General features: G+C 35.9%; 1 long non-coding RNA gene across 1 annotated transcript; it reads left to right on the top strand.

Annotated features, from left to right (window-relative positions):
- Positions 1–8,215: 8,215 nt before the first annotated feature.
- Positions 8,216–9,139, top strand: LOC111786048 (uncharacterized). The gene is made up of 2 exons (XR_015419988.1): positions 8,216–8,543; positions 8,828–9,139. It is a non-coding gene; the product is annotated as an uncharacterized LOC111786048 (long non-coding RNA).
- Positions 9,140–10,170: the final 1,031 nt, after the last annotated feature.

Genomic DNA, 10,170 nt, shown 5'->3' with positions numbered 1-10,170 from the left:
AAATTTTCTACTTAATTTAAGGTTGCTACTGTGTACGTACCATAAACATGGAATGTTTAAGACTTCATTTAAATTCCATAAAACATAACCTTTATCTTAAAACACAGCCATGGACTTATGTGTTTCGAAAATATCTTTAAAACGACACAACAAAAGACTAAATAAAATAAATAAGAGTTTAAGTTAAAAACATCCTATTCTAGCCTAAGTCTAAGAAAATAAATATCACTATCCTATGCATGTGCCATGGTCTCGAGTTGAGATGCCGTCGTCAGCCGTACAGGAATGCCTTGCCTTAACCTGAAAAATGTAGTAGCACATGGCTTGAGTATTTAAAGAAATACTCAGTAAGTGACCCCATTTTTGGGGTTAAATGCAACAATCACGTGCAAATGAGATGATGGGACCGATCTTTCAATCTGTCTTCCTACGGTGCTATTCTAACGGGTAATTTGGACGTGTACCGTATACTCTACGCACAGCCCATACATGCGAGTATGGGCATACCCGTCAGTTCGCACACCGTTGGGCCTCATTCCTTGTCGGGCGAGCATACTCTGAGAGCTCCTTAGGCCGGACACCCGTTAGAACTAGTAACCGTCACGGCAGCACTATGAAAAACAGAACGATCGTTGTCCTTCCATTGGATGTACGCGTCCGTACCCTCGTGATGGAATAGGGGTATCCCCCCAAATGCATGAGCACACATAATGCATGAGATCCCCAATATTTCTACTTTTATCATTAATGAATATAACCTCGCTATCATCTTTCATGCTTAACATGTTCTTTCTCATTTTTCAGTCTACATATCATACATAATCCTAACGGGGTTACATTTCATTTCATTTATCGTGATATCATGTCATTCATAACATGCTGTATACATACAATTTAGAAAACATAACATAACGCTCCATGCTTTTAACATGCCATTTCATAAAGTGTAATTCATACAACAATTACCTCAATGGTCACACAAAAAAATCTAAACATAACACATCACATCACAATATATCGTATCATAACATGTCATATCGTAAACACTTCGTGGTCATATCGTTCCCTAACTTATCATAGCCTTAACGTTCTTATACCTATTATAGTTATATCGTTACGTGAACATACCTTAGTCATACCATCACAGGAACGTATCCTAACGCTATCGTTCTATCAATCTATCACAAATCTATCCCTTTCTACCCATATCTTAACCATATTCTTTCATCAATCTCTCCTGTCCATAGCACTCCGGTATGTAACCTAACCTTAACGTTTCATGAACGTATCTTACTCTTCTCGTTACATTTCGTTTTGTGCATCCTTCTCGTATCCTATCTCAAACATATCCTTGAGCACATCGTACCATAATTGATATCATACAATCCACATATTATAACATAACATAAACATAATATAAGCATACCGATTCACTAATAATTCACACATATCAGTATATATGACACGTGCAGAACCGCAGACACGTGTCAACATCAAATATAACCATGTCGATAGTAAGGTCGCTTACCTGGTTAGCTTAAGTTGTTGTCACGAATATATCTTTAATGGAAGTTCAATTCCGTTCTTTGAAATCCGAGTCAACCTATGTGAACCTATGACATCAGTTTCAAGTTTGAACTCTACAAAATTATTTGTCTAACTTACATTGGTCCATTGTTAATGGTCTTGAAATGTTATATTATCTGTAATTATATTTTTATTAAAAATCTTATTTTCCATGGTTACTATTATATAAAAAAGTAATACACCTATTTCATGGGCTTTACTACTCTCTGTATTTACCTTTCTCTTTATATTTAGGTTGTGGTTTTTAATTCCTTAATCTTCATTTTTTTTATCTACTGTCTTTTAGTTCTGTTATATGTATTACAAATTTCAAGTGGATCTCTGTTTCCAAATGTTTCCTTATCCAAGTGTTTCCTGTTCACAAATTTTCTTGGTCATTCTATTTTTAAACTATTCATTTGGCTACTGATATAAATTTAATCTAATATTACTAATCTACATTTTTAATCTATTCATTTGGCTACTAATATAAATTTAATCTAATATTACTAATCTACATCTAGTTTCTAACTCATTGAATGAAGATCTAATTATAATTTGTTGTAAAGATTTAATATATACTTATTATTGATCAGATCTATCTTCACCTAAATCTCAGAGAATATCAACTAGGTAGAGGCGGTTCTTTTTTTTTCTCACGGACTTTTTTTTTTTTTTTTTTTTTTTTTTTTTTTTTTTTTTTTTGCAGTAAGTGTTATGGCAGAGAAGTGGGGAAAAGTTGTTTTTTTTTTTTTTTTAGTTTTATTTATTTAATTATTATTATTATTATTATTTTAACTATTTTTTTATAATTATTTTTATTTGTTTATTTCTTTATTTATTTATTTTTGGCCTATTGCACCATTGCGTTTGCGTGAAACAGAGGTATCACGTGGGTTGAGTATTTGAAGAAATACTGAGTAAGTGACCCACTATTGGAGGTTAAATGCAAGAACATGCGAATGCAATGACAAGACCTATCATATCAGTCTATTTTTTGTACGGTACTATTCTTATTGGGCACCTTGGATGTGTACCATATACTCTACACACCAACGCATACATGCGAGTATGGGCTCACTAGTCAGTTCGTGCAAGAACTAGGCTGACTCGATGACTCTAAAATGACCCGTAAATTTTTCGCGAAATTAAACCATTAAAATTTAAAACATAATTTACATTATACGAAAACAGTGGGCGCATTAGTAATTTAAAATATAACATAATGGTTAAAATACAAAATAAGGAACGAACACAAAACGTCTTACAACAATGGGTTGAGGACGACGGGTGAGATTTGTCTATGGCACCTGCTCCATAGTCCGCTACCGACCTCGATCAGCTCATTATTTCCTGAAAAAAAAAATGGAGAATAAGGAATGAGTACAAGACTCAGTAAGTAGCCTACTTGTAGGCTCTTAATCGTGTCCTTGATATGCTAGGGTGACCACCTTCTTTCTTTCCTTTTTCTTGTTCTTGTTCTTGTTCTTGCCGTATGTTCTTCTTATGTTTCTTAATTCGTTCTCCAAGACACTTCCCTTAGGATTTACGGTACTAGACATAAACTTGTCGACCTGTGTCTGAGGCTTCATGCGTTCAAAGCGACACAGTCTTAATACCTACGCTCAAGGCTTCATACGCTCCAAGTAGCGTAGTCTAAGTCATAAGCATGATGTACCGCGGGAGGTCTTAGGAGCTTCTTGATTCATGGCTAGGGTAACTTACTCTCTTCTTGCTCCATCGTGGCCATAGGTCACTCCCCATGATAGACCATAAAGGTCAAGTGATCGATGCATGCATGAACATGGCATAGACCATAAAGGTCACGTGATCAGTGCGTACATGGACATGGCATCCTGCAAATCATAACATGGTGCAGGGCATCTCATCTAGGTGAGGGGAATGAGGCCAAACATGACATCCTGCAAGAGAAACACGATGCAGGGCATCCCACCTAGAAGAGGAAACAAGGCCTCCTTAGAAAGCACCCCATGGTGGGAGGTATGGGCCACAATTGGACATGCTTAGAGTATTACCTAGCATTCTTGAATTTTGAGTCTTGAGGACTTTGGTTCCTTATGTTTGAGTGGTACCTAGCATTCTTCTTGTCTTGGTAGTTGTATAGCTTGTTATTGATTCTTAATCTTGTAAGTTTCTAAGGTTCTTATGCTTCTTGAAGCGTAAGTTGTTATATACATTCGTGATCATATGAACCCATCGTAATAACTAGCATGAGTTATTCTAGAAGGTCATAAGTTCATAATGGACTCCTTAGAGGGTTCTAGAAGGGTCTTGAATCTTGACATGTTTCCTTTAGGCGTTTCCTAAGTTCCATCTTGGTTTAGGTTCCAAACTTGCTCCAACCACCTTGTAATCTTGAACTTATTCTCAAGTCATATAGAGTACGCCTTAAAGAGAATAGTTGGTAAGTTGGAGCATCTCTAGACCTTGAGCTAGGATATGACTACTTGTTCCGTTTTCAGGAACTAAGCCTTGGGGGTTGTCATGTCATGCCTTGTGTTCCCTGAAAACTCTTCCAAAGTAACCCTTAATTTTCTCCCCATGAGTGCATAGGTGGCGTTATCATAATCGTGGCATCCTATTGGAAATTCATGATGCAGGGCATCTCATTTAGGTGAGGGAGATAATAAGTTCATCGTGGCATCATGCTCATGGTAGATATAGCAGGGCATCTCACCTAAAGAGGAATAGGGGTCTCGTGGTACACTTCGTGATGAGAGATAACGGTTACTCCGGGCATGGATCCTAGCAACTTGTTAAGCATGTCATTTGCATTAACCTAGGTGTTTCTATGCATTCTTGGGGATCCTAGGTTTATGCATAATGTCTTGGGTCAAGCTTGGGAACATACAAGTTCTTCTTAGGAATAGCTCCGACGTGGTCTTGTGCACGTAGAGTCTCATTAGAAACCAAGGGTACTTGTGGAGAATCTCTTATTTCATGGATACCTCTTTCGTCATCCTAGGAGGCAAAGTTGCATGGTTCGTGATATACGTTTTCCCCATATCTTGGTTTTGCTACCTAACGTTTTCTAATTACTCCCAAACTTCATTTCCTTATACAACCTCTTGAGATAAGGATTCATACAACATTTCATAATGTTGGGAAGTCATTTAGGGCTTAAACCGTAGGTAGTCTTCCGTAGGGGCATTATGGTCATTTTACCCCTAATTCTTGGTTTTGCTCCTTAACGAGTTACAATGGCTTTCAAACTTCATTACCTAATCAAGCATCATAAATAAGATCTACTATAGTGTTTCATAGCATTTGGAGGTCATCTTGGTCATTAACCGTAGGTAGATATTCTTAGGGGCATTATGGTCAATTCTCCCCGTTTCTTGGTTTACCTACTTATCCTTATCCAATGACCTCAAATTTCCATACATAACCTTAGAATGATATATTATGCTCAGTAATAAAATTTCATAGGAATCAGAGCTCATTTAGTGGGTTATCTTAATGTTCCTTAAATCTCGAGTAATTTGGTCGGTTTAGAGCCTTAACTCACGGTTCTTTGAATTTTTCTTTCATATATCCTTTTGTCATACTTCGTTTAGGGCTCATATAAAAATCCAAGTGATTCCTACAAGTATTTCTTAAGAAAAATCCAATGTGGCTACTTACCTCATCGTCGACGTTCGGGACCTCCATTCTTGAGCTTCCGGTATCCGTTTTACTTCCAATTTCCTTCCACAGACTCCTTATTGTGTCTAGTTTCTTTTTGTTGATCGTAGCCTAAGATATTCGCCTCCAAAGTTCGTCCAAAATTATTTTCCTCGCCAGAACTAAAATAGGGGATTCATCATTGGGCAGCCAATTTTAGGGGTTTTCAAGGCCCTATTTCTCCATGGAACCTCTTCCATATCCTTTCCTCAAGCTATAGGAATTGGTTTGGAGGAACTTCTTGGAGTGTGAGACCTTAATTTTGAGAGATCGTTCTCGGTATGCAACTTCCCGAAACGTTGGATTTTCGATCTCTTGGGTAACTTGTTCTACGACGCTTCGACTCTCGATTCCCTTCATCAAAATCACCCAAATCCTTCCTCTGAAGCTAAAGGAATCCTTAATTTGAAGGAAAAGGGACCGTAGATAGGATTTCGTCACTTATCCCCAACTTAAGCCCAAAATCGATTTCCTTCAATTGGAAACACTCCGTGGAGGTGCATAAACTTATTGGGATCGTTCTTGCTCGACGGATCGTCGTGTATCCCCAGATTGCATTTTCAAGCTTTCCTTTAAGTTCTTCAATGGGGGATTGAATTGGGAAATGGTTTCTGGGCACTTTCAGCACTTCGTTCCTTCACAGAACTTGTGGGTAATCTTGTTTAGAAACTATAGGAATACATTTGGGGAGAAATGGTGGAGAATTGCTCTCGAATTTGGAAGAAATCGGAGAGTAGGAGACCCACAATCTAAACACTCATAACTCTTGAATGGGCTCTCAACCTTGCTCGATTCTTGTTCCATATTGTTGCCCCGACTTATCATAGCCTTAATGTCTTATATCTATCACAGTCATGTCGTTACATGAACGTACCTTAGTCATATATCATCACATGAACGTATCCTAACGCTATTGTTCTATCAATCTATCACAAACCTATCCCTTTCTACCCATATCCCTCACTACACATAACCTAACCATATTCTCTTATCAATCTCTCATATCCATAGCACTTCGGTATGTAACCTAACCTTAACGTTTCATGAATGCATCTTACTCCTATCGTCACATTTCGTCTTGTGCATCCTTGTTAAGGATATTTAGTAATAAATTATAGTTTACCATATATATTATATTTGATATTTTATTATAAGGCAAATATTAGATATTTGTCTTATTACCATAAATATCTTTCCATTTATTACTATTTCCATATTCTTGTAATTTATTTTATTATAAATAAGATAACTTTCACTTTAGATGTGGTGGATTAAACAAACATTCACATGGTATCAGAGCCATTTTGGTTTAGCAACTCAGATTCTTTATTTTCAATGACTTTTGAAATCTTCTACTGTTCTTCTCCACCACCACTGCTGGCTTTGACGCCGCAGGGGCAGTCCTCATGGCTGCCACATGCAGAGCCGATTGATTACTCTTCGGCTCTGCTCTTTTGACCTCCAAATCACCCTTCGCCATACTCTGTACATACAACCTCACATTTTCCAAACATAGCCTCTTTCATTTTCTTCCCATTTTTCCCTCTTTCATCCTTCACAAAAACCCTAATCTTAGGATCTTCATCAGCATTCTCTTCGAAAATATACAGAATCTCGATAAGCCCATTGACCTTATGTAGAGATTTACCTTTGGAATCTGGGCGCCGCACTGGCCTCTTCGCCAACCAAGTTGCCGCCGCCCTTCTCGCCAAAATTGGCTCCTTCGCCCAATGTGGCGACTCTTCCGGCTTCAACATTGTCTTTGTCCCTTGCTCTAGGTTTTCCCTTCTACTTCTTGGGGTTAGACATATTCTCACCAGAGCCAAGGTAGCATCGTCGCTAAGCGACAATCCCTATTCATGGGTTATACATATTCTCATCGAAGCCAAGGCAGCATCGCCGCTGAGCGGCGATCCCTCAGCAATTTTCGATGGCCAAGAAAGTGTTTCTCTACGCCTCCTCTGAACCAGGTTGTTGACATCTTCACGAAAAGTGTTTCTCAACCACTTTGAATTTTTCAGATCCAAGCTTCACGTTCGTTCAAATCCGACGCTCAGCTTGCGGTGGGGTGTTAAGGATATTTAGTAATAAATTATAGTTTACCATATATATTATATTTGATATTTTATTATAAGGCAAATAATTTATTTTATTATAAATAAGATAACTTTCACACCATTTAGGTGTGGTGGATTAAGCAAACATTCACAATCCTTATCGTATCCTATCTCAAACATATCATTGAACACATCATACCGTAATTCACATATTATAACATATACATAACATATGATAAGCATATCAATCCACAAACAACTCACACATATCAATATATATGACACGTGCCGAACCACGAGGTACGTGTCAACATCAAATATAACTATGCCGATAGTAAGACCACTTACTTGATTAGCTTAGGTTGATGTCCAGAAGTTATCATTAATGAAAGTTCGATTTTGTCCTTTGAAATCCAAGCCAACCTATGTGTGTGAGCCCATGACATCAGTTTCAAGTTTGAACTCTATAAAATTATATTTTTAATTACATTGGTCAATTGTTAAAAGTTTTGGACTGTTATATATATATGATTATGTTTTTATTAAAAATCTTATTTTATATAGTTTCTGTTGTATAAAAAAGTTGATAGAGTTATTTAAGTCATTCTGTGCTTTCTTTTCCTCTATATTTGCTTTTCTTATTTTTTTTTCTTTATCTGTATTTACTCTATTGCTTACTTTTCTTGTTTTTCTCTTTATCTGTATTTACTCCCTTTTAATTTTGTTCACAAATTTTCTTTGTCTTTTTATTCCTTTTTGCAAACTGTGATTTTTTTTCGCTGAGGTGGGTTGAGGAGAGATATTTGTGGAAGGAACGAAAGGTTACTGGAGAGAAAGGAGGAAGATTGTTTCTCTTTCTTTTAATAGCAAAACGAATAGACATAATCAATTGCAAAACGGCCCACTACTTCCCCGCAGGAATCAAAGGAAAAGAAAAGGGCAAGTTTGGTATGTTTTACATATCTTTATAACCATCATTTCCAAGCTTCAATGGAACACAATTGTTTTCCATATCTTTCTTGAGAGCTACTTCGGCTTCACGAATGGCTCGACACGAGGGGAGCAGCGGAGCAGTTTCGATGAGCACGGTGGCTGTTGCAATGGCGTTGCTGCTGCTGCTTGGCTTCGAACATGGCGATGCTGCTACAACTTTTGTTGTTGGCGACTCGAACGGATGGAACCTGGGCACAGAAGGATGGCCTAATGGGAAGGTGTTTAGAGTCGGTGACATATTAAGTGAGTTTTCAACTCTCGTTTTGATAGTTGAATAGTAACTAATGTTTTACTTGCGTAATCATATCTGTTAAGAATGATGCTTTGATACTATTTTAAGAATGAAAAACAGAAGTGAGATCGAAAGAGAAAATATTCTACTAACCAAATGTAGCAGACTCATTTTAAAGCCTTGAGGGGAAGCCCAAAAGGGAAAGCCCAAAGAGGATATGGGTGGTTACATTACTGCTATATAAATATATTCAAAAAGTAAACTAAACGAATACATACTTTTTTTTTTTTTTTAGGATTCAACTATAACCCGACAGTTCACAACGTGGTGGCAGTGGACGAGGGGGGTTATAGAAGCTGCATAGCTCCAAGAGGGGCCACAGTGTTCAATTCAGGTAAGGATGAAATCATGCTCTCAAGAGGACACAACTTCTTCATATGCACTACCCCAGGCCACTGCCAAGCTGGGATGAAAATTGCTATCAATTCCCTCTAGTTCTCGACCACGCCGTATCGTTTACACATCGATCTCGATATAAATGTTCTAAGTAACGATGATTTGGAAACATTGTGGAAATAAAATAATTGATAATAATTAAGTGTGGTTATATGCATCTTATTATTATTTTTTCTCTTTGTTTATTTATATCGAAAAAATTAGCATAATAATGATAATGCACTAAATTGTCTTATTTTTATAAATTAATATAAACAAAAATTAATATAAATTAAAACGGGTATGTTTCTTTAAATTGTTTCTATTAATAACTTATATTGATGTTTCTTTAAATTGTTTCTATTAATAACTTATATTGACGTAATACCATATTTATTAAAACTATTATTTATAATAAAATAAGTTTAATTTATTTAATGTGTATAAGTATTTAGTTTTTGACCGTGAAGATTGAAATTTAAAATAAAAATATTATTTAATGATTTAAAATTAAATAATTTAATGCTTATAATTAATAATAATTTGTTTAGTACGGATTTACATTTCACAAATATAGAAAGGGAGATAATTAATTATATAAACAAATATAAATATAAATAATGAATTAATTGTATTGTTTGTAAGTTTTTTTTTTCCTTTTTTTTTTAATATTTATATATCGTATTTGAAATTTTTTATAATTATTTAAATATATATTCCATACGGGTTGTGACTTAAGAAAATCATCGAATCTTAATATGGAATAACGTTATATTAAGAAATTTCATTATCTTACATCTTACATCGTCATGTTACTTGGTTGGCCTTAGCCGGTTTTCACTAAATTTGAGTACGCTTGTCTTCCGTCCCTCGAAGTTGATCGAGAGTCGTTTCTTGTTATGAGGTCCATCTCATTTCGTTAGCATTTAGCATTTCTAATCTATTTAACTTGAATTTGGGAAATAGAGCAAACCTGTTACCTTAATTTATTTTATTTTTGGAATATGACTAAAATTTTAAATGTTTATTTTAAAAAATGAAAATGATCGGTTTCACGGGATTTAGCCAATTGTCTTGATCGTGAGATATCATTGAGAAATAGGAATAAGTGTTATCAAAGGATTTTTATTTCTCGCATGGAATGAGTCAATCATCCACTTTGGTTTATTTCTCGTATGGAATGAGTCAATCATCCACTTTGGT

This window comes from Cucurbita pepo, chromosome 2 (genome assembly GCF_057944985.1).
Source record: "Cucurbita pepo subsp. pepo isolate OVF chromosome 2, ASM5794498v1, whole genome shotgun sequence".
NCBI classification, from domain to species: Eukaryota; Viridiplantae; Streptophyta; class Magnoliopsida; order Cucurbitales; family Cucurbitaceae; genus Cucurbita; species Cucurbita pepo.
The sequence above is the reverse complement of the archived record's forward strand: the minus strand, read 5'-3'. Positions and strand labels throughout refer to the sequence as shown.